Source organism: Mus musculus, chromosome 3 (genome assembly GCF_000001635.26).
Source record: "Mus musculus strain C57BL/6J chromosome 3, GRCm38.p6 C57BL/6J".
NCBI classification, from domain to species: domain Eukaryota; kingdom Metazoa; phylum Chordata; class Mammalia; order Rodentia; family Muridae; genus Mus; species Mus musculus.
Genome location: NC_000069.6, coordinates 14979976 through 15006132, shown reverse-complemented (window position 1 = coordinate 15006132; position 26157 = coordinate 14979976). Strand labels below are relative to the sequence as shown.

The 26157-nt window shown below is 39.8% G+C and overlaps 1 long non-coding RNA gene across 2 annotated transcripts in view; it reads right to left on the bottom strand.

Annotated features, from left to right (window-relative positions):
- Positions 1-3405: 3405 nt before the first annotated feature.
- The window catches only part of A930001A20Rik (RIKEN cDNA A930001A20 gene), a 31527-nt gene continuing 8775 nt past the window's right edge, over positions 3406-26157 (bottom strand). For both annotated transcript variants that reach the window (NR_040549.1, NR_040550.1), the window contains one exon: positions 3406-4263. This is a non-coding gene — a long non-coding RNA (RIKEN cDNA A930001A20 gene). The remainder of the gene's footprint in view (positions 4264-26157) is intronic.

Sequence of the window (26157 nt, the reverse complement as noted above, 5' to 3'; positions counted from 1 at the left end):
AAATAAATTAAAGTGAAAATGTTGAATCAAAGAGTCTGCACATGAATAATTTTGTTCTGCATTCTAAATTTTCTCTTCATACAGAATATTCTGATTTATACTCCCAACAGTTATAGCAGGAAGAGCTACACTTAGATGAAAAGATATTTTCATTCCATCTCAGTTCAAAGGATCTGAAATTGCAGGCTTTATTCTTACCCATAATGACGATGGAAAAAAACATGAGATGACAAATTACCTCCATATATCTTTCTGTCATAAGCAAAACCTAGACTTAGACTATGTGAGGCAATCTTCTGAAGAAGATGGCGAAGATGCATAAATCTTCCTGAGCTTGATGCACGCCTGGCCCTAGCACTTGCCAGTGAAATACATCACCAACCCCCACACACTGTCCATCTGACCAGCTGTAAGGGCAACAGAAAAGATTTTGTCGGTGGCAGAGATCAACATGCAAGCACACATTGAACCATGCACTTAAGAGACATCCACTGTGTGCCTGCTATGTAGCTACTGATATATATCTTCAGGCATCTTACAGTGAGACTATAATATCTGGAGACCAGAGCTAGAGACAGTTCAAATCACAGCCCTGCTTGGTTTAGGAAAAAAAAAAAAATGAGATTAGAAAAAAAGTCTCCAAAGCTCACAAAAACCAAGTGATCCTGGCAAATGGAGACTGTCTCCTCTTACATTACAGTCATTAGGAATGCAGGCTTTTACTAGAGGTTGCTCGTGTGCATCTCCATGCTATGGTTTCTTCATCAGGGAAATGCAGTTAATTGAAGCAACTCACAAGTTAAGGTCAAAACCCAGTAACACCACTTTGCACATAAACTAGTCAGGATTTTTTATTTATTTACTTACTTTTGTTTTTTTGGAGACAGGGTTTCTCTGTGTAGCCCTGGCTGTCCTGGAACTCACTCTGTAGACCAGGCTGGCCTCGAACTCAGAAATTCACCTGCCTCTGCCTACTAAGTGCTGGGATTAAAGGCATATGCCACCACTGCCTGGCATGAACATTTTTTAATGTAGTTTTCATATTAAACCATTAGTATAGTATGATTATATTTAACATTAAAACACTGTATAATTTCATATTTTAATAATATTGTTAGGATAATTAATATCAAAACACTCCTATCAATATCATTTTGTATTATTCCTAACTCCTTATCAGTTGTACTAATTATACTTTGATGCATAAAAATTTTCTACCAAACTAACTAGTTTAAAACAGTATTTATTATCTCATCTTCTACAAGTCAGATGTCTGGTACAGTTTATCCCAAGGTACTGTATCAAAGTGCCTGACAAGAGCTGAAACTGGTCTTTGCAGCAACACCATACCACTGTTACTTTGTTTGTATTTGTTACAAATAAATTTCAAATTCTTAGGTTTGAATGTACAAGGCATCTAAGAAGAGAGAACCAAATGGGACCACTGCAACGGTTTTGCTGTAGATTCTTGCAGTTTGTATAAAAAGGTAAAGGAGATATTTATTTAATTTTAAATTAGATCACACAGGTTAAAGATTATATTATAGCTTGAAAACAAGTATCTCACTTATGTGGTTTTATTTACACTAAGAGAATAAGGTTGAGCATAGCAGTAAACTAAAGCAAGTTTGAAAATATCAAGATGTATAAAGAATATAGGGGAGGTGTCTACTTAGCTATACATAGCAATTGTAGTAATATTGTAGCACTATTTAAATTGTATAAACAATTCTGTTCTGAGAATTCAATGATTTGGTTGACTGCCAGCTTGATGGGGTAGACAACCCATTGGAAATAAACAAAAGCATTTTCTAAAAAAAAAAAACCCAAAATGCTTTTGCTTGGGGAGCACAAATAGCAATGTAACTAGCCACCTTGAGCTCACTATAGTGTGTTCTTTTCACCTTTGTAAAATCATTGTTAAGGACAATGGGCACAGTAAGTACTGTGGGATTGAATACATTTGGGCTTAGTGATCCAATGCCGGAAAGCACACCAGGAACAGAAATCCTCACATAAGAGTCAACCCATTAATTACATTTTGTTTACTAAGCTAAAAAATAGATCGTAGACATGTTTCAACAAGGAACAACTAAAAGAGCATTTTGCTCCGACCTCATTTTGTAAAATCCAATTATCTGGGACAATGCTTTGTTTGAATAGTCTCACTTTATTGAGATAAAGGCTCCTTGAAAAAAAGAAAACCCTACTTTATGGAAACCAGATAACTCAAGCGAAGCATACAAATGAATGCCAGACATATTAAAGGTACTGGAAATAAGAATGCAGACAGAAAGAACTGCTTCATCTGGTGTGGTCATGCATATGCATTGTGACTTTTAACTTCCTGTTTTGCTTTGATTTATATTCATCCTCCTCATCTCTAAAAGTTCAGCATCTCTGTGACAGGTGCAATGTCAAAGCGCACGAACAGACCTTAGTTGAGCTCCAAATGTATCTTACAAGTGGAGTCAGAGCAAACGATGTTCCCCAGAGTGCCACAGAAGGGAAAGGAAAGTGACTTAGGGAACACAGGCAGTCTCTAGTCAAAGGTAAGTGAGTGAGTGGGTGGGCATCTCTGCACCTGCATCTGACAGGGCAGAGGAAGGAGCAAGGGACACATCTGCCATGAGAGCAGGACTCTGTTCCCAAAAGGATTGTTTCACAGTTTAAGTTTTATGACTCAGCCAAGCCCTGGTCTCCGAGAAACTTAGTCTGCATGTTAGTAATTCATAAGAAGTCCCAGGCTTGGAGGGATAGAGGGCTGGAAATATGATTCTAAAGGAAAAAGTCAGATCTCAGTCACTCAGAATGGGACGTTGCTGACACAGGAGCTGTAACTGAAATTACTTCAGACTCAGCAGCTAGAATACAGTAATCCAGATGAGGCAGCACGGCCTGGCATGGGAAGGAAAGTCAGCTAGAAAGGGAAGTCTGACCTTGAGGAATGACTACTGGTACACAGAGCTATGTGCAGGACCTCCCAACATGTCCTTATGGAGTGTCACCATCCTCACAGCAGAAATTAGTTCCAGACCTGGAGGCATTCCACTCATCCTGTTTACTAAATACCTTGTTATTAACTCCAGGAGAAGATAAATAGGATAAAAGCATTGCAATTCTCTTTCCTACAATTTGCTTTGTACATTTTAGTGGGCAAGGACCGGAGTCCACATAGAGAATCCACTGATTCAGGAAATGAAAGATTTGGGGTGGAATTCATTTGATAGATTACATTTAGCTAATTGTACATGCTCTACCCACACAGACTCTGTAATATTATCTATTATAAGTAAAGTGCCCTTCTCCCACAATACAGTGATTACAGAGTTCTGGAAATAAGTTAAGAGGGAAGAAAGGAAAGGAAAGAGGAAACTGAACTTCACAGAAATCACAAATACAATTGCAAGCATGCAAACTTATAATGAAGTTTTTATTTTTTATTTAATTTATTTGTTGTATGTAAATTGATGTTTTGCCTGTTTACTTGTCTGTCCGCCATATGTATGCAATACCTACAGAGACCAGAGATGGCTTCTCAGATGCCTACTTGGCTGTGAGGTGCTATGTAATTGTAGAAAATTTCATGCTGATGCCCTGGAGGAACAGCAAGTGCGCGTAACCATTGAGTCACTTCTGCAGTCCATTATGAATTATTTACAGTTTAAATTTATAAGGTAACACTGCTATATCTGAATGTGAACATTACTAGACCGCATCGCTGAGTTAGGTGGAATTAATGCATGAGTACATGCCCATGTTTAGTTTAATGTTCAAGAACAGAAGATCAAAGCAAAGGCAAAGATAAAGGACATGTTGGATGTTTTTATTTACTTAAAAATAAAGGAAACATAGAATGATAATGAAAGAGACTCAGGGTGAATGCATCATGGAGCCAAGAAAAAGTGTGGCCCTCATGCAAGCAGGATCTGCTTCAGCCAGTAAAGAGGCAGAGTGAGCCAGGCTCTTGTGCAGCCTGTGTTCAGCTCCTACACGATATGGTGTGAGTAACTAAAGTGCATGAGATCACTAGATGCATGTAGAACAATGATGATCTAATGATGGCCCCACAGTGCTATATAACTCCATGACTGAGAAGAGCTACTGGGTACTAATCCATGGTGAGTCAAGTTTTAGTATGGATCCTCACATCGAAAGGAAGGTTTGTTTTGTACTTAGATTTACAAGCAATTTTTTTGTTGTTGTTGAAATCATTTCCAATTTTCTTCATGTCCAGGATTTCGTTCCATGTTTTTCAAAGTCCTGAAAAGAAATAAAATGTTGTCAATTTTCTATAGCAATGTCTTCCATATTTGTAAGTTTCTTTGAACAGAGCCGTATATATTGTTATTCTCTCACTTCTGTTCCCATGATGCCAGTCACTCAGTACAGAGGAAGTCTTGAAAACTAGTAACTGAATTTTAGTTGAAGGAACTAGTCATTCTATTTTCATGGTGAAATGGTCAGATATGGAAGCAGGACATTATGGCATGACAGAGATATGAGGACATTTTTTCTTCTAGGCATGATCCTGGTAGAAACTAATTAAGTTGCTCTCCTAAGCTAAAGAGACCCAGTGCTGCCAGAATGACCAGGCTGTTGAGATGAACAAGCTGGCCACAGATTTTAGTTGAATATCCGGGATGGCTAACACTTGGTAATTTTCCATTGGACATGGACACAGTCTTAGATTTTCTTATTTCAGAGCATCCTGGCCTTGTGCTAGAAGGGCTAAGGGCAACCAACACTGTTAAGTAATTTTTGAAGCACAGCTCAGAATTGTCTTATGATAGAGCTGAAAGACTTTCAGTGCTTGAATTGTTTGGGATAAGGGGAGGAGGGATAAGGTACGAGAATATTGTCAATAAACATGGATTAGTACCATTCAGCACTGGATTAAGCTCACACTGTAGTACAGTCATAGGTAATGCATTTTTCTTTCTTTTTTTCTTTTTAATTTTCAAAAATGTGTTCACTTTATACCCCACTCACTGTCCCCACCCCCCATCCCTGACCTTCTCATATGAGAGGATGGCAGCCCCCTGGGTGTCCTCCTACCCTAGCACTAGATAATGCATTTTAATGATTAACATGTTTGCATGATGAACTCAGTAATCTCTGATTCAAAGATGAGGAGCTGAGGTGTAAGACTCTGACAAGCCTTATCTGTAGGTGGCCAATTGTAAGTAGGTCCATCCTGTGGAATGTGTCTATATGCTCTGGGCCTTCCCCACCCGCAGGTGGCAGATGGTTGGTAACCCAGCCCCCCCCACCTCCCTCCCCGCTGTGGTCTGAGGAATGTTAATTAGCCTCTCCCTTCCAGAGTGCCTAATTGTTATGCGACCTTTCTCTTCCTGGAGGAGAGGGAGGGGTCTGGTGAAATTTTCCAAAGGTCTTGAACTGTCCCTAAGGGGACAGACACAAGACACTAAGTCTCTTATTCAGTCACCCATCAGGTATATATCAGCTCCACTGATAAATCAATGGATGCTTCTAGCAAGTAAAATATATTACTATAGTCTATGGTAGACATGTTACCTTAACTGGAACAAGATAAGGCTCCAGAGATCATCTGTGTCCCCAGATCTTATGAAAATACTAAGATACAGTAGAGGACTCTGGGTCAGTGACTGTTCTTTGAAGACTCAAGGTTTATTTAACACCAGAGAGAATATGGTGGCTGTTCAGAAATGAATGAAAGAATATCTGGGGCCACCCAGAAAAACAAAGAGGCCTACTTTAAGGCATTTGGGGAAGGTGGGAGGAAGTGAATAGGGAATGTAGAGGAGGTGTATCTTTGATACATTCACTGAATGGGCAGAGAGTCCCATAGCTCTTTGATGTCTGAACTTTGCAAACTCAGAAGCTATTTGCCTCTTCCTGTAGCTCCAGGAATCCCAGGATCAACTGAGACAAACAGGCTGCCAGAGTGAGTGTCCAAGTCTCTAGGTGTTAGAATTTTTTTCCTGGAAGTTCAGAAGCCCAGGTAGCCACAGACTCATAGAATGTTCCCAGTAGGGTGCCTGCTAGCCTGGAGGAAGGCAGAGAGTGGTGTTTTGATTAGTGTTAGAATACAATTGAAGGCCCACTACAGAAAAGCTTCATCTCCTAGTCAAAAGAATGTACCTCCCTGTGGAGCCTTGCATTGTTTCCTCCTCTTAGAGTTAATACAGTTGGGAAGATCATTGACCTAGCCATGTTACCACACCCTCAGGAGCATGAATTCACCTTAAAGATGATAAAGACATAGTGACAATGTACTTTTCTTTCCAAGAACTTCTGTCTGTAAAAGCTGTCATGAGATTCTTTTGGATCTGTTCATTATTTTGAGCCCTGTCCCCTGCTGTAACTTTCTTTTCTATCTCTTTATTTAAGATGATGAACAGCCTAGGTATATTTTTCTAACCACTTTGGACTACCTTAATCTTGTTTTAAAGTTCACTGTGTAGCTGGTCTAAACCAGCTGTGAACTCTATTAGCTACAGCCAAAATGAGCCCATTGGTGTAATGTTGACATGACTTTTATGGAGGCAGCGAACCATTTCCTAATTGGATGTGAGGCATACCTACTACTGTAAACATTGTCAAAACCCCATGTCTGAAGAAGTCTTAGACCCTGGAGGGGAACCTAATCCTACAGAAATATTTGAGTGTCTTAGAATGATGGAGACTTTCTCTTCCTAGGGAGGTAAGGATTCAGGAAAACTCCACCCTGAGCCAGGAGCTTTCAGATTGTCTTATAAATTTGAAGGATGAGAAGATGCACCTTACCCTCAAGGGGCTTAAGGTCCCAGGGAGTGGGGAGTTCTGACGGGGTAAGGTGAGGTGGGGTGGGAAGTGGGGACATCCTCTTGCATCTGGGGGACTGGGAATGGGATAAGGAACTGTTGGAGGGCAGAATGGGAGGGGGATAACAACTAGATTGTAAAAAAAAAAAAAAAAGATTAAAGATAATTAAAATAAAAACAAACAAACAAATAAATAAATTTGAAGGATGAAATTTACAGATCACAAGAAGTAGTTTTAGAACAAAGTTTATTAAAAGATTTATGAATATTAACAAAAGAGAGAAAGAGTAAGAACAGAGCTCTTATATACCAGGATGGGTTTCACAAATCATGTATATTATCTGGGATCTTTTTAAAGGATTATGACAGAAATTAGAGTGAGGTTGGTATCCAAGTACCTCATCTCACTTCCAGTCACCTAGGCATGTACAGACTTTTGGCAGAGATGCTCATTTAGAAACAACAACAACAAAAATGGAACCAGAGACTAACAAATACTTTAGTACTGAAAAGGTCAGCTCAGGAACTTTAGAAAATTCCACTGGACCCCTCCCCTCCTGGAAGTGAAAGGTCATAAAGAACACAGGCACCCCTCCTCTCCAGAAGGGAGGGGCTAATTACATTCCTTCGACCACAGGGAGGAAGGACTGAACTTGTAGACACTTTCTGAGACCATTGACCATTCACTTCATTCGCTAGAGACCAATTAGTTTAAAAGTCACACTGTTCTGCCAATCACATTGAGCCTAATGGCTGCTGCCTGGAGAACTGTATAAAGGCTTGCTGGATGGGTTGTGCATGGTCATTCTCTCTCCATGTGCAGGGCAACCCCAACATGTTAGAACAATAAATTCCTCTTGCTTTTTACATCAATTCCCAACTCTGTGTCATTCACTCAGGGAGTCCTGGTAAGCTAAGGATCACCAGAGTCTTACAACACTAGTCAGGGTAAAACATGGATTCTAGAGGAGAACCTAATGTGGCCACCTTCCAAAACTAATGCAATCTCTAACTACATTTTAAATATGTATCCTTATAATCAGAGATAAGTGTAGCTCTCACTCCTCAACAACAAGAAAATGCTTCTTTTTGCAGGAGACAATTAGAGAGAGCCACAACTACTCAAAATTCAAAGCAAATGACCACGTGATGCCCAGCTTCAATTGATATATCTACAGCACAATGAATACACCTAAGACTAAGTGGAAAATCACAGAAGAGGAGACAGAAAAATTGTAAAATCCAGAGGACTAGGAAGTCTGCTACAAGATTATGTCTTTTAGATATGCCAGGGAAGTACAACCATGAAACCTCAATACCACAGCTACCTAAACAAGATCTGAGAAATTCTAAGAATTGTCATGCTAACACACGAATGACATTTCATGAAGTCCACCTTGAGAGGAAGAGCTGCAATTACTTAACAACTACTGAGAGAGGGAGAAATAATCTCTCCCAGGACAAGCCTCATGTTTGGTTATGCAGTACCATACAGCAAGCCCTGGCAATGTATGTATGCATACAACACTGAATGAACTTAGCAAATTACATTTAAATATTTATTTGTTTGTAGGTAACAAGAAGGATTTAAAGAAGAAGAAGCCATGAACTTGAGAAGTATGGTAGACATGGGAATAAGGAATAAGAGGGAGGAGAGGAAGAGATAATACTGTAACTATATTTTCACTGAAACCAAGAAGCAAGCAAACAAGCAACAACCACCACAAAATACAGGACTAATTTTGACATCTTTGGCCTCTAGGAAGGAATTTTGGAAAACTGCTATTTTGGGGCCCCTGCCCTAGACAACTAGTTTTTATCTCCCATTCTCATAACTAAGATGATAGCCTATCTGAACTGAATCAAACCACCCCTTCATATCTGTGTTTCTATACAGAGACGAATGTCCCTGTTAGCCTCAGATAAAGAAGTCTCTCCTTGTAGTGAATGTAGATAAATGCAAAGATCCACGGCTCTACCAAATGTTGAGAATGAAAGATTGCTGAGGACGCAGACATAAACAAGACATTTGTGTCACCCTCAGGGAACACTGAGGAAATGGGGGAAGAAAACATTATTGTTGTAATTTTAAATGTGATGTCACTGCTTTTACTCATCATAAGCAGAATATTCTGCTTCTATACACCAACATCCCCACTCTTTGACTCAGATCTTTCATTCAAAGAGCTTATTTTCTTCTTTTCAAGTCTTGTTTTAGTTAGTATAACCAAGAATAGTTCCAGAAAAATAATATATTTTTTCTTTTTTATACTTATACCATTCTTTTTCCTTCTTAGTGTTTGTCACAGGTTGATTATCATGCATATTAAAAACATCCATTAACTTCCTCACTAGTGGAACAATGTTTTATGCCCTATTTCTTTGTAAGAATGAATATTTTGAGTAGCAGCTCCATGTCCTCTCTCTTTATGAGTTTTATAAGCTTCTGTGTTTACTCTTTTTAGTATCTGACTCCCTGAGTTTTCTGGCTTCTTTACTTTTAAAATGTTCTAATAAGCTAATGTCCTCCTAATTCTAGAGCAATATGTATTTCCTTTTTTAAAAGGAAGTTTATTTTAAGAACAAAATCAAGGAGACACAATTTACACATTTATTTATGTAAATGGAGCACAAGAATGTGCAGAAACAGAGCAGTGACTCATGCCCATGATGTCATTAAGTCTTTTATCTGAACCACATAAACATGGGCTCTCAGTCCAGTGAAGTCCCCAGGCCCTGAGATTTCTCTTGGTTCATCTTTTAAAGAAGGTACTAGATACAATGGCTACAGCATAATGATTTTATACATGTTAATATTTATATATTAACAAAAGTTAAATTAATAATTATTTGTAACATTGACTAAACTGTACATGTAAGCCAAACTACAAAAGTACATTTTAAATACTTTGAGAAAATAAAGGTCTGGTTTTTTTTGTTTTTTTTTTTTTAGGTAAAAACAATTTAATACAATTAATACTTTCCATAAGACTACTTAGAAATTAGATAGGCGTTTCCTTGTCATCAAATATACTTTATGGCTTAAATGTTTCTAATTAAAAAAAAAAAAAAAAGTCCTATCACTAACCAGATAGATTTTGATTTACTATTGAAACTGCCCAAGTTTTTGTTTGTTTGTTTAAGATTTATTTATTATTATATCTAAGTACACTGTAGCTGTCTTCAGATGCACCACAAGAGGGTGTCTGATTTCATTATGGATGGTTGTGAGCCACCATGTAGTTGCTGGGATTTGAACTCAGAATCTTCAGAAGAGCAGTCAGTGCTCTTAACTGCTGAGCTATCTCTCCTGCCCTGAAACTGCCTAGGTTTTAAGACAACTTAAACAGTCAGCTTTTTACAGCTCTGTGTAACAGTAGTGGTAGTAGTATTAATTAATAAATATTGGCTTTATATTCACTACCTGCCTCAATGGTTTACATTCCTGAATGAAAGACATACACAGACTTTATATTTTGGCATGCCTTTCACAGCTCAATAGCCCAGCTACTGCCTAAACTCCATGAGGTTAATTCTAAGTTATTACTAATTCTATGTTCTATCTTGGCTCTGGACCCAGAGGTCTGCCCAACTGGGCCATGCTCTCTTGGGTCCTTCAATGGCAGCCATACCTCTCTGCCATGCACTCTTCTCAGGCATGGCACCTCTCCTCTCTTCCACACTCTCTCAGCATGGCGGATCTCCTGCCTCCTTCCTAGGAAACCTACCCCTCCCCACCCCAATACCACCACCACATCTCTTCTCCCCAGTTATTGGCTGCTGGTGTCTTTATTTGTCAATCAGAATTAACTGGGGGAAGGGTCCCACAGTGTCTTATGCGGGAACTCTCTCCTGCAAACAATTTTGCAGACCCAAATTAACAGAATACAAGCAATATTAGGCCAAGCCCACTGTAGTAGTCTCAAATAGTTTGAAGAAATGACCTTGGAGTCATATAAAATCCCTCTTTGGAAGAATTGTGTATCCTTCAGCACATGGCTTAATCCTCTTGAGATTCAGTCTCCTTAGTTGAACAGCAGCATGACAATAGGGTCACTATTAACACATATGATCACCAAGCTCATATGAGATGTCAATTGCCCACATGTCTGATACTCAACAAAGAATCAAAAAAATATTCAGCCAAGTGTCATTGTGCTTTCACAACCAACGTTTAATATACCTTAACAATGCCAGAAGAATCCAAAAATCTTTAATATTTTGCCCCTTTGAAAAACCATCAGAATCTTTTCACAAGTTTCCATTGTCTTGCTCTTTCTGATTCTTTTTGCTTGTTTGTTTGTTTTGTTTTTTGAGACAGGGTTTTTCTGTATAGCCCTGGCTGTCCTGGAACTCACTTTGATTCTTTTTTAAAAAAACACCACTGAGGTTTCACCATATACTTTAAAGCATCTGTTTTTATTTATTTTTACTTCTCAAGTTTGTTACTTATAGCCAAGCATCATTACAGTCCTCTAATCCCTGGACTTGGAAGATCTAGGATATATATAGAGAGACCCTGTGTTCAAAACTTAGTAAAAGGAAGGATTGAAGGAAAAAAGAAAGGAAAGAAGGACAAATAAAGCTTGTTCTGTAACAAACATGCATGTTCAGTGTAAGAGGGGCTGCATTTGAATCTTATATTTCTAAAATCCTAAGAACAGGAGTGAAGTATCTGCCAGCTCATGACCCTGACTGGGGAGCACTCTCATTTTACATAAAATACAGATCACATAAATAGCAAAGACGTGGCTTTTTTTTTTTTTTTTAACATTTAAAAGAGCAGTTGTTTCCTTCCCACCACTTTAGCTAAATAGAGAAATCAATGTTAAATCTTAATAAAGGGCTTCTTAAAGTTAAAATATTTTGTAAACTAAATAAGTCCCGTTTCTGAATCCAAAAGGACTCTGTATTACATTATGTGCCTGTCATGTACTAATTCTCCACTGCCATAGTTAAGCAAGAAAGCCAGATACTATCCATCTCTGATTTTTAACATGGTCTTTCCTCAAGGGAAGTATACACACTTAGACACCAACTGATTCTCTTTTGCCCTGTGGACTAAGATCCACATAACATGTTTTTTCTCCTTTAGATAAAAGAATAGGTGGTGAAAAGGTCAGCATAGGAACTTTGGGAAGGTCATGAAACACTCTCTGGAAGGGAGAGGCTAATTAGCATGTCTCAGACCACAAGGCAGGAACAGACCTGTGGGTGGGGACACATTCCTCAGGACTGACTTGCTCACCTTCAGACAAGGGAAGTCCTTGTCACCTCATTCCCTAAAGACCAATCAGATTAAAAGGGTGCACTGTTGCTGATGCTCTGTTCTGCTCCTGGAAACCATATAAAAACCCACCAAACTGGTGCTGGGGGTAGCTGCCTCTCCTTCCGGTCTGGTACGACCCCAGTGCACTGGAACAATAATTTCCTCTTGCTTTTTGCACTGATTCCGGCTCCACATGGTTCACTCGGGGGTTCCGGTAAGCTAGGGCTCCCCGGTACCAACCTCAGTTAAGAAAATCTCCAGCATCCACAACGATTGTACACAACAGGAGATAACAGCGAGAAGCTGTTTCTTTTCATAGACAACACTAGACTTCTCTGGCCCTAATGCTGAGGGTGGTCTTTAGACAGCCTCCAGAGGGCCAGTAACCTAGAAGTAACCACCCTACAACACAATTCTAGAGTCCAGGCCCTACTTTTTTTTTTGTTTTTTTTTTTTTGTTTTGTTTTGTTTTTTTGTTTTTTTTTTTTTTTTTGTCATCATTTAGTAACACAGAAGAAAAACACGCTAAAATAAGTGCTCAATACCTAAATCTAAGGAGAAAATAACAGTATATGCAGTATAGCTTAGGAATGGAATTTCCAAACAAACATTGTGAATTCATAAGCATGAATTTTTGAAAATGAAGAAAGTGTGTCAGTATCTATTTCTGTTCTTATAATGTTAGAAAAAGATTCTTGTTCATTAGACCATCCACCCAGACCAGTGTTGTTTATGAAAAAAGTAAATAAAGGCAGATTTGGTTACCCAGTTAGAGGGTGTTGGTCATGCTAAGAGTTGGAGTGAGTAGATTCCATTTTTATAAAATTTGGTGTATTCTAATTTAACCCTCAGAATAATTAACAAGACACAGAAAGGAACTGTTGTTTCTAAAGCCAGAAACAATGCAATGTTCACATTTATTTATGGATTCTATGCCTCTTAGGTTATTCACATTAGTTTAACAAGTAGATTTACCCTGTACTTCAATGACATGACAATCAAATTCTGAGGGTCCCTTTCCTCTCTATTGTCTCTGACGGTCTCCAGACATGTTCTGTGCTGATTCATTCCTGACCTGTCTTCTCCATGGGGTTCTCTGGATGCTGTGATTTTGCTCATGCTGGTACATACTATTCTCTAATATCTTCAGTACCATTGGGGTTGTGCGCGCGCACGCGTGTGTGCGTGTCTGTCTGTCTGTCTGTCTGTCTGTCTGTCTGTCTGTCTGAGTGACTATGAGTATGATCATGTTTGTGGGGAATAGTGCACATGTGTGGATTCATTTGTGTATGTATGTGTGTCTGTATATGTCTGTGTATGTGTATGCAGACATGTGCGTGCACATGTACATTTGAAGGCTAGAGTGCTTTCTTCAGTTGTTTTCCATCTTAATTTTTGAAACAGAGTCTCACACTGCATCTGGAGCTCACCAATAGCTAGACGGACAGCAAGTGCCAAAGATCCTCCTGTCTTCCCCTATCCAGTATTGCCATAACAGATATGTACTGTCCAGTGACTGGGACTCACACTCGGTTCTTCATGCTTGTACCCTCACAAGTTGAACCATTTCTCCAGGTAGTGGGACCATGGCTCTCTTTTCAGCTATATTCACCATTAGCTATGCTCATAAGCGTTCTGTTCTGGAACTTTTCTGAATTAGCTCTCTCAACAAATGTTGGTGTGGCACAGGTTACAAGAGTTCATTTGCTATAAACGCAAATCTTCCTGGTGGCCTTTAGATATAGTACTCCTCTATCATTTCTTACTTTTGATAAATCCTTTGGTGAAGTTCAGAACTTTTTTTTCTTAAGGTTTACTATCTATAAACCAACTCCTCTATTATTTGAACAGGTACAAACACATTTAAATCCCAGTTGTGGATAAAGTTCTGGGTCCCTATTCCTCAGGCCATTGTGAAATTAATGATTGTACACACTTGTACTTTCAGATTCTTAAGAGGCTGAGACAGTGTTTGTGTGTTTGTGTGTGTATGTATGTGTGTGTGTGTAAATGTCTGTCTACCTATAACCCATGTGTGTGTAAATGTCTGTCTATTTGTGTCTGTACCCTATGAGTGAGTGAGTGTGTGTGTTTGTATATGTGTGTGTGTGTGTGTGTGTGTGTGTGTGTGTGTGTGTGCGCGCGCGCGCGTGTGTGTATACTCTCCTCCCTAGATTGTGTTATGAAATGACTGGATTTTAGTATTAGAACTACTAGCAACTCACTAATATTCACTTTTCTCCTTTCCAAACTTTGAACAATGATACTTAGCCAACATAAATTCTTTGAAAATTAACAAAAAGGGAAGCTTTCTGTAAAATGTTCTCAGCATAAGTTATTTGTCTGACTTGTGGTCTAACTGAGGCCTGATTTTACCTGTGGTTAGAAGCAGGAGCATGTGTGGAACTTGCTACCTTGGCCAACAAAACTTTATTTTAAAGAAGGCTGAACGAAGCCTAGAAAGATGATTCAGTGATTAACAGTGATTACTATTTTACCAAAAGAGTTCAGTGCCCATGATGGTAGGTTATAGCCACTTATAACTCCAACATCTGGCATCCAATGCGCTTTTCTAATCTATTCTCGTACCACCGTACACATTCTTTACATATACACAGACACAATTTTAGAAATCATTTTTGGTAAAAAAGGTTAAAGGGCCTTCTACGATGGAGCATCTCCAATGGAAAATTCAGACATAAAGTATGTGGCAGTTCAGAAGGTTTTCAGATCCAGCTGTTGATGTAGCTCATTTTACACTCATGTTTCAGCCCAGCTCAGCCCTAAGTACCTAGGAAGAGCCTGAACAATTTGCTGATTAAAGCAAGCCTGAACGTCTGGTAAAAAATTGAGTTATTTCTTCTAAGAAGAATCTCTTTATAGCACTGATAGTGAAATGCATGGGAATTCAGTAAAATATTTAATGAAAATTAAAAAGGCATGTGGAATCTCTTGTATATTTGCTGCCTTGACAGATTAGAAAGTATTTGCTATGCTCTGTTTTCTAAGAAATTACATGCCCTTTATCACTTGTATAATTTTTTTGTTAAAACTGGTGAAAATTACAGTTCTTATTTCTTTGCCTTTGATCTTAAAGAGGCACAGAAAAGTACTGGATTTTGACTGCCACCAGAAAGTGGTTGGCCAATTACTAGTCATGAATTACTGCTGTAAGGCAGATCTCATGCAATGGAAATCTCCTCTCCTTTTTTGCAAACTGATTATCACCTACGATTAATCACCAACAATGTTTACAGCTTTGTGAACTGAGAGAAAGACAATGAACAAACCTCAACGGACAAATATCCTCTGGACAATACTGTCCTTGTTGGAAACCTTCAACACCAAACCCAAAAAGACAAAAGACAAAAGAAATCTGAACTCTGAACGCCACAATGACTGGTCACAAAATAACTTATGCAAACTAAAAGAAATTAGTGCTTATACAAAATATTGAATGAATATTAACATACGAAAAGAGAAAGGTAGCCATCTGTGTTACAGGTAGTGGTGTCCCTCCAAAATTTCTGTAGGATTTAAACTTCAAGACCTCTGACTACAGTGTTTTGGGAGATGTGCCTGTTAAAGACACCCTTAAGGAAAAATGAGAATGAGCGGGCCCTGATCCACTATGAGTGGTATCTCCTTGTAAGAAAAAGAGAATTGATCATACATACATACCTCTGGGAGACTAAGGAGGCCATAATTTGGAAGCCAGAAATCATCCACTCTGCTGATTTTGTGGTTTGGGACTTGTAGTAGCCATCACAGTGAAGATTCACTCCCATTTGTCCTATATTTATTATAACAGCCTGGTTAACAAATATAGCCCTTCACACAAAGGAATTCTCCCCGAGGATAATGCTTTAATTTTATTTCTATTTTTTATTTTATTTTACTCATTTTTGGATCTTGAGGTTGTGACAGCGGTTGTCTTCTGATTTGCAAAGCAGCTAGAAGTTCACTCATCCCCTTGTCTCATGGGAACTCATTTAGTGAAGAGAGAAATTAGTGGAGCATTGTCCTACAGTGCTTGGTGAGTAGTTGAGTGTCAGATCAAAGCCTATGGGGGGTCACATGAAGGGCAGCAGCTAAGGTTCGATGACATCCACACTCCACACTTCCTACTAGGAAAACTGGGGCACCACCTGATTAGTTGCTTGGCCAACTATTCACCTAGCAGGAAGCAGCCTGCTAAGGCTTGAAAGAAGATATTCAGGCTTTGAGTCTCACATGATTTCTGCTGTCCTATAACCGAAAGTCAGGCATATCCTCTGCAGAACTACTGTTCCTGGCTTCCTTCCTGTCCTCCCCACATCCTCCTTCAACAAGGAGATGCAAGACACCGAGCCAAATGGAAAACAACCACTGGGAAAACCAGCAACCCTAAAGGGGGAGTTTGTATTTCTGATTTTAATTTTTATGACTAGTAAGGAGAAAATGCTCAATCTCCACATGATAAAATCAAACATATTAAATTATGAATAATTGCCTTCCTCCTCTCAGCCTCCTCCCGCCCCCCACTCTCTGATATGTCCTTGAGTGAAGGAATGTGTTGTTCTACATAAAATGAGGCAATTGAAGAGACAGCTGGTGAGAATGAGGTTGGAAGAAAGTAACAATTTGCTTCTAAAATAATTGTGTGAAGGGAAAGATGTCTACTATGGGTTAATAAGATACCAATGCCCCCAGAGCTCCGTGGGACTAAACCACTAACCAAAGAAAACACATGGTGGGACTCATGGCTCTAGCAGCATATATAGCAGAGAATGGCCTAGTCAGTCATCAGTAGAAGGAGAGACCCTTGGTCCTGTGAAGGCTCTATGCCCTAGTATAGGGGAATGCCAGGACCAGGAAGTAGGAGTGGGTGTGTTGGTGAGCAGGAGGAGGGGGAAGGGGATAGAGGGTTTTCAGAGGGGAAACTAGGAAAGGGGATAATATTTGAAATGTAAATAAAGAAAATATCTACTAAAAATAATAAAACTATTAAAAAAGAAACTTTAAAAAAGTCTTAACTTATAATCACTGTACAACAGGGGAACGCCAGGGCCAAAAAGGGGGAGTGGGTGGGTAGGGGAGTGGGGGTAGGTGGGTATGGGGGACTTTTAGTATAGCATTGGAAATGTAAATGAGCTAAATACCTAATAAAAAATGGAAAAAAAAAGAATCAGACTATCTAATAAAATTCTGACCTTGAAAAAAAAAATAATCACTGTACAATACCACCTTGTCCCACTCCCTTTCTATATAAAGCATCTTTCATTCTAGCTCCTTGCCATAAAAGCCAACCTTATTCTAATTCCTTGATTTTATAAACTCCCCTAACTCTGTTCCCCTTACTGGGTCACCTTCAATATTTTACCCTTCTTACTATATAATCGCCCTGCATCTCATTCCCAGTACTCTATAAGCCCCCTGAATCCTATCATCTCTCTCATTCTATAAGGCCCCTACATCCTCCTCACTGTTAACGCCATCTGCGTTCTAATCTTAATACTATATTAACTCCCACTCTTCCCACCCTACATACTATATAAACTATATATAGTATGTCCTATCCCCATGTCCCATCCTTATTTCTATGTCTCCACGTGTTATCACAGTACGTTTGGGGGAGCTTTTCAGTAACATTTGGAGTTTTGTTTCTTTCTTTCTATATTATATCAAACTAGGCTCAAATTAAAGTGAGATAACTCTAGCCAAATTACATTTTCTTTAGCTTTGTTGCTGGATGGACAGCCAGCCACTGGAGAGAGAGAGAGACAGGATAATTGGAGGAACTGAGATACTGATAAATGACCAAAAGGAACTCTTACCAGTTTCCCCTCCCTCCTCTCCTACCAGAACCTCCTCCCTATCTCCTTTCTCTACAAATTTAGCTAACACTTCTAAACCAAAGCCATTCAAGAGATTGAAAGCAGTGGTTGGCTGTCTTATTTTTATCTCTTTTTATCCTCTCTCCTTCTGTCTCTCTCTCCCTTCCTCCTTCCTTCTCCCTTTCATCCACCTGTGTTAGTTATTTTTCTGTTGTTGTGATAAACCACCATAAGAAAGACAACATAGAAAAGGGAGAACTTATTTGGCTTATGGTGGCAGAAGGTTAAGAGTCCTTCATGATGCAGCAAGAGGCAGGCGTGGAAGGAGCAAAACACAGAGCTCTCATCTTGAACCAGAAGCACAAAGAATACAGAGCAACTGGAATTTGAGGGAGTCCTTAAATCCCCAAAGCCCACCCCCAATGACAAACTTTCTCCAACAAAGCCACACTCCCTATACCCTTTCTAAATAAAGCCATCGACTGGGAACCAAGGCTTCAAATGCATGAGCTTTTGGGGACATTCTTATTCCATTTTTGTGCCTCTATAGAGTCATCACCATTTAAAATTCATTTAGTCCAGCTTCAAAATCCCCTGTAGTCTTTTACAATATCAACATTTTATTTTATAGTTCAAAGTCTCCTTTAAAGACTCAAAGCAGTCGAGACTCGAGCCCCGGGCTACCTTGCCAGCAGAGTCTTGCCCAACACCCGCAAGGGCCCACACGGGACTCCCCATGGGACCCTAAGACCTCTGGTGAGTGGAACACAGCGCCTGCCCCAATCCAATCGCGCGGAACTTGAGACTGCGGTACATAGGGAAGCAGGCTACCCGGGCCTGATCTGGGGCACAAGTCCCTTCCGCTCGACTCGAGCCCCGGGCTTCCTTGCCAGCAGAGTCTTGCCCAACACCCGCAAGGGCCCACACGGGACTCCCCACGGGATCCTAAGACCTCTGATGAGTGGAACACAGCGCCTGCCCCAATCCAATCGCGCGGAACTTGAGACTGCGGTACATAGGGAAGCAGGCTACCCGGGCCGGATCTGGGGCACAAGTCCCTTCCGCTCGACTCGAGACTCGAGCCCCGGGCTACCTTGCCAGCAGAGTCTTGCCCAACACCCGCAAGGGCCCACACAGGACTCCCCACGGGACCCTAAGACCTCCGGTGAGTGGAACACAGCGCCTGCCCCAATCCAATCGCGCGGAACTTGAGACTGCAGTACATAGGGAAGCAGGCTACCCGGGCTTGATCTGGGGCACAAACCCCTTCCACTCCACTCGAGCCCCGGGCTACCTTGCCAGCTGAGTCGCCTGACACCCTCAAGGGCCCACACAGGATTCCACACGTGATCCAAAGACCTCTAGTGAGTGGAACACAACTTCTGCCAGGAGTCTGGTTCGAACACCAGATATCTGGGTACCTGCCTTGCAAGAAGAGAGCTTGCCTGCAGAGAATACTCTGCCCACTGAAACTAAGGAGAGTGCTACCCTCCAGGTCTGCTCATAGAGGCTAACAGAGTCACATGAAGAACAAGCTCTTAACAGTGACAAATAAAACAGCTAGCTTCAGAGATTACCAGATGGCGAAAGGCAAACGTAAGAATCCTACTAACAGAAATCAAGACCACTCACCATCATCAGAACGCAGCACTCCCACCCCACCTAGTCCTGGGCACCCCAACACAACCAAAAATCTAGACCCAGATTTAAAAACATTTCTCATGATGATGATGGAGGACATCAAGAAGGACTTTCATAAGTCACTTAAAGAATTACAGGAGAGCACTGCTAAAGAGTTACAGGCCCTTAAAGAAAAGCAGGAAAACAGAGCCAAACAGGTAGAAATCATTAAAGAAAAACAGGAAAACACATCCAAACAGGTGATGGAAATGAACAAAACCATACTAGAACTAAAAGGGGAAGTAGACACAATAAAGAAAACCCAAAGCGAGGCAACGCTGGAGATAGAAACCCTAGGAAAGAGATCTGGAACCATAGATGCATCAGCAACAGAATACAAGAAATGGAAGAGAGAATCTCAGGTGCAGAAGATTCCATAGAGAACATCGACACAACAGTCAAAGAAAATACAAAATGCAAAAGGATCCTAACTCAAAACATCCAGGTAATCCAGGACACAATGAGAAGACCAAACCTACGGATAATAGGAATTGATGAGAATGAAGATTTTCAACTTAAAGGGCCAGCTAATATCTTAAACAAAATAATAGAAGAAAACTTCCCAAACATAAAAAAAGAGATGCCCATGATCATACAAGAAGCCTACAGAACTCCAAATAGACTGGACCAGAAAAGAAATTCCTCCCGACACATAATAATCAGAAGAACAAATGCACTAAATAAAGAGAGAATATTAAAAGCAGTAAGGGAGAAAGGTCAAGTAACATATAAAGGAAGGCCTATCAGAATTACACCAGACTTTTCACCAGAGACTATGAAAGCCAGAAGAGCCTGGACAGATGTTATACAGACACTAAGAGAACACAAATGCCAGCCCAGGCTACTATACCCGGCCAAACTCTCAATTACCATAGAAGGAGAAACCAAAGTATTCCACGACAAAACCAAATTCACACAATATCTTTCCATGAATCCAGCCCTTCAAAGGATAATAACAGAAAAGAAGCAATACAAGGACGGAAATCACGCCCTAGAACAACTAAGAAAGTAATCATTCAACAAACCAAAAAGAAGACAGCCACAAGAACAGAATGCCAACTCTAACAACAAAAATAAAAGGAAGCAACAATTACTTTTCCTTAATATCTCTTAATATCAATGGACTCAATTCCCCAATAAAAAGACATAGACTAACAGACTGGCTACACAAACAGGACCCAACATTCTGCTGCTTACAGGAAACCCATCTCAGGGAAAAAGACAGACACAACCTCAGAGTGAAAGGCTGGAAAACAATTTTCCAAGCAAATGGACTGAAGAAACAAGCTGGAGTAGCCATTTTAATATCGGATAAAATCGACTTCCAACCCAAAGTTATCAAAAAAGACAAGGAGGGACACTTCATACTCATCAAAGGTAAAATCCTCCAAGAGGAACTCTCAATTCTGAGTATCTACACACCAAATGCAAGGGCAGCCACATTCATTAGAGACACTTTAGTAAAGCTCAAAGCATACATTGCACCTCACACAATAATAGTGGGAGACTTCAACACACCACTTTCTTCAAAGGACAGATCGTGGAAACAGAAACTAAACAGGGACACACTGAAACTAACAGAAGTTATGAAACAAATGGACCTGACAGATATCTACAGAACATTTTATCCTAAAACAAAAGGATATACCTTCTTCTCAGCACCTCACGGGACCTTCTCCAAAATTGACCATATAATTGGTCACAAAACAGGCCTCAACAGATACAAAAATATTGAAATTGTCCCATGTGTCCTATCAGACCACCATGGCCTAAGACTGATCTTCAATAACAACATAAATAATGGAAAGCCAACATTCACGTGGAAACTGAATAACACTCTTCTCAATGATACCTTGGTCAAGGAAGGAATAAAGAAAGAAATTAAAGACTTTTTAGAGTTTAATGAAAATGAAGCCACAACGTACCCAAACCTATGGGACACAATGAAAGCATTTCTAAGAGGGAAACTCATAGCTCTGAGTGCCTCCAAGAAGAAACGGGAGACAGCACATACTAGCAGCTTGACAATACATCTAAAAGCCCTAGAAAAAAAGGAAGCAAATTCACCCAAGAGGAGTAGACGGCAGGAAATAATCAAACTCAGGGGTGAAATCAACCAAGTGGAAACAAGAAGAACTATTCAAAGAATTAACCAAACGAGGAGTTGGTTCTTTGAGAAAATCAACAAGATAGATAAACCCTTAGCTAGACTCACTAAAGGGCACAGGGACAAAATCCTAATTAACAAAATCAGAAATGAAAAGGGAGACATAACAACAGATCCTGAAGAAATCCAAAACACCATCAGATCCTTCTACAAAAGGCTATACTCAACAAAACTGGAAAACCTGGACGAAATGGACAAATTTCTGGACAGATACCAGGTACCAAAGTTGAATCAGGATCAAGTTGACCTTCTAAACAGTCCCATATCCCCTAAAGAAATAGAAGCAGTTATTAATAGTCTCCCAGCCAAAAAAAGCCCAGGACCAGACGGGTTTAGTGCAGAGTTCTATCAGACCTTCAAAGAAGATCTAACTCCAGTTCTGCACAAACTTTTTCACAAGATAGAAGTAGAAGGTATTCTACCCAACTCATTTTATGAAGCCACTATTACTCTGATACCTAAACCACAGAAAGATCCAACAAAGATAGAGAACTTCAGACCAATTTCTCTTATGAACATCGATGCAAAAAATCCTTAATAAAATTCTCGCTAACCGAATCCAAGAACACATTAAAGCAATCATCCATCCTGACCAAGTAGGTTTTATTCCAGGGATGCAGGGATGGTTTAATATACGAAAATCCATCAATGTAATCCATTATATAAACAAAGATAGAGAACTTCAGACCAATTTCTCTTATGAACATCGATGCAAAAAATCCTTAATAAAATTCTCGCTAACCGAATCCAAGAACACATTAAAGCAATCATCCATCCTGACCAAGTAGGTTTTATTCCAGGGATGCAGGGATGGTTTAATATACGAAAATCCATCAATGTAATCCATTATATAAACAAACTCAAAGACAAAAACCACATGATCATCTCGTTAGATGCAGAAAAAGCATTTGACAAGATCCAACACCCATTCATGATAAAAGTTTTGGAAAGATCAGGAATTCAAGGCCCATACCTAAACATGATAAAAGCAATCTACAGCAAACCAGTAGCCAACATCAAAGTAAATGGAGAGAAGCTGGAAGCAATCCCACTAAAATCAGGGACTAGACAAGGCTGCCCACTTTCTCCCTACCTTTTCAACATAGACCTTGAAGTATTAGCCAGAGCAATTCGACAACAAAAGGAGATCAAGGGAATACAAATTGGAAAAGAGGAAGTCAAAATATCACTTTTTGCAGATGATATGATAGTATATATAAGTGACCCTAAAAATTCTACCAGAGAACTCCTAAACCTGATAAACAGCTTCGGTGAAGTAGCTGGATATAAAATAAACTCAAACAAGTCAATGGCCTTTCTCTATACAAAGAATAAAAAGGCTGAGAAAGAAATTAGGGAAACAACACCCTTCTCAATAGTCACAAATAATATAAAATATCTTGTCGTGACTCTAACTAAGGAAGTGAAAGATCTGTATGATAAAAACTTCAAATCTCTGAAGAAAGAAATTAAGGAAGATCTCAGAAGATGGAAAGATCTCCCATGCTCATGGATTGGCAGGATCAACATTGTAAAAATGGCTATCTTGCCAAAAGCAATCTACAGATTCAATGCAATCCCCATCAAAATTCCAACTCAATTCTTCAACGAATTGGAAGGAGCAATTTGCAAATTTGTCTGGAATAACAAAAAACCTAGGATAGCAAAAAGTCTTCTCAAGGATAAAAGAACTTCTGGCGGAATCACCATGCCAGACCTAAAGCTTTACTACAGAGCAATTGTGATAAAAACTGCATGGTACTGGTATAGAGACAGACAAGTAGACCAATGGAATAGAATTGAAGACCCAGAAATGAACCCACACACCTATGGTTACTTGATCTTCGACAAGGGAGCTAAAACCATCCAGTGGAAGAAAGACAGCATTTTCAACAATTGGTGCTGGCACAACTGGTTGTTATCATGTAGAAGAATGCGAATCGATCCATACTTATCTCCTTGTACTAAGGTCAAATCTAAGTGGATCAAGGAACTTCACATAAAACCAGAGACACTGAAACTTATAGAGGAGAAAGTGGGGAAAAGCCTTGAAGATATGGGCACAGGGGAAAAATTCCTGAACAGAACAGCAATGGCTTGTGCTGTAAGATCGAGAATTGACAAATGGGACCTAATGAAACTCCAAAGTTTCTGCAAGGCAAAAGACACCGTCAATAAGACAAAAAGACCACCAACAGATTGGGAAAGGATCTTTACCTATCCTAAATCAGATAGGGGACTAATATCCAACATATATAAAGAACTCAAGAAGGTGGACTTCAGAAAATCAAATAACCCCATTAAAAAATGGGGCTCAGAACTGAACAAAGAATTCTCACCTGAGGAATACCGAATGGCAGAGAAGCACTTGAAAAAATGTTCAACATCCTTAATCATCAGGGAAATGCAAATCAAAACAACCCTGAGATTCCACCTCACACCAGTCAGAATGGCTAAGATCAAAAATTCAGGTGACAGCAGATGCTGGCGTGGATGTGGAGAAAGAGGAACACTCCTCCATTGTTGGTGGGAGTGCTGGCTTGTACAACCACTCTGGAAATCAGTCTGGCGGTTCCTCAGAAAACTGGACATAGTACTACCGGAGGATCCAGCAATACCTCTCCTGGGCATATATCCAGAAGATGCCCCAACAGGTAAGAAGGACACATGCTCCACTATGTTCATAGCAGCCTTATTTATAATAGCGAGAAGCTGGAAAGAACCTAGATGCCCCTCAACAGAGGAATGGATACAGAAAATGTGGTACATCTACACAATGGAGTACTACTCAGCTATTAAAAAGAATGAATTTATGAAGTTCCTAGCCAAATGGATGGACCTGGAGGGCATCATCCTGAGTGAGGTAACACATTCACAAAGAAACTCACACAATATGTATTCACTGATAAGTGGATATTAGCCCCAAACCTAGGATACCCAAGATATAAGATATAATTTGTTAAACACATGAAACTCAAGAAGAATGAAGACTGAAGTGTGGACACTATGCCCCTCCTTAGATTTGGGAACAAAACACCCATGGAAGGAGTTACAGAGCCAAAGTTTGGAGCTGAGATGAAAGGATGGACCATGTAGAGACTGCCATATCCAGGGATCCACCCCATAATCAGCATCCAAACTCTGACACCATTGCATACACTAGCAAGATTTTATTGAAAGGACCCAGATGTAGCTGTCTCTTGTGAGACTATGCCGGGGCCTAGCAAACACAGAAGTGGATGCTCACAGTCAGCTAATGGATGGATCATAGGGCTCCCAATGGAGGAGCTAGAGAAAGTAGCCAAGGAGCTAAAGGGATCTGCAACCCTATAGGTGGAACAACATTATGAACTAACCAGTACCCCGGAGCTCTTGACTCTAGCTGCATATATATCAAAAGATGGCCTAGTCGGCCATCACTGGAAAGAGAGGCCCATTGGACTTGCAAACTTTATATGCCCCAGTACAGGGGAACACCAGGGCCAAAAAGGGGGAGTGGGTGGGCAGGGGAGTGGGGGTGGGTGGATATGGGGGACTTTTGGTATAGCATTGGAAATGTAAATGAGTTAAATACCTAATAAAAAATGGAAAAAAAAAAAAAAGACTCAAAGCAATTTTTTAACCGTAATCCATAGTGAAACAAAAAAAAACAAAAAACAAAAAAAAAAAAAAACAAAAAAAAAAAAAACAAACCAAATCTCTTCCAGTATACAAATGGTATAAAATATTGCCTTTGTCATTCTGGTTTGAGAGCATAATGAGGACATATTGGGCCAAAATAAGGCCAGAACCCTAAATCTTGTACCTCCATATCCAATGTCAAAGGACTTTCAGTATTCCACCCTTAATACTGTAGCTTTGTAGCCTACAACACACATTGCTTTCTTAGGCTGATCTACCCCCAATGCCATAATCTGTATTAGTCAGGGTTCCCTAAAAGAACAGAACTAACAAAATGTATGGATGTGTGAAAATGCATATATATGAATATACTTGCATAGGAAACATTTATTAGATCAGGTTTCATGGTATGGTCTAGGTAGTCCAAAAAATGCCTGTCTCATGCTTAGAAGGCTGAGATTTCAGTACTTGTTCAGTCTACAGTGCTGGCTGTCTCCACAATCTCAATCTAGCCTTTAATCCTAGAGGATTCTTAGAGATCTACTAGTTTTTAGGCTATGTTGGGATCACAAAAAAATTGATTCTAATATCAGAGAAGGAAGGAAACAAAAAACATAGTATCTTTCTTCTTTTCTGGAATGGCACCAGTGTTCTAAATTTAGGGTGGGTGTCCTGCTTCAAATAATCAAGAGAATATCCTTCACAGCTGCTTGGGGTTTAGTTAACTTTAGATGCTGTCATGTTGACAACTAAGATTGGTCATCATATTATCTAAATTTATATCTCTATTATGTATCTGGGTGATCATGGGCACAT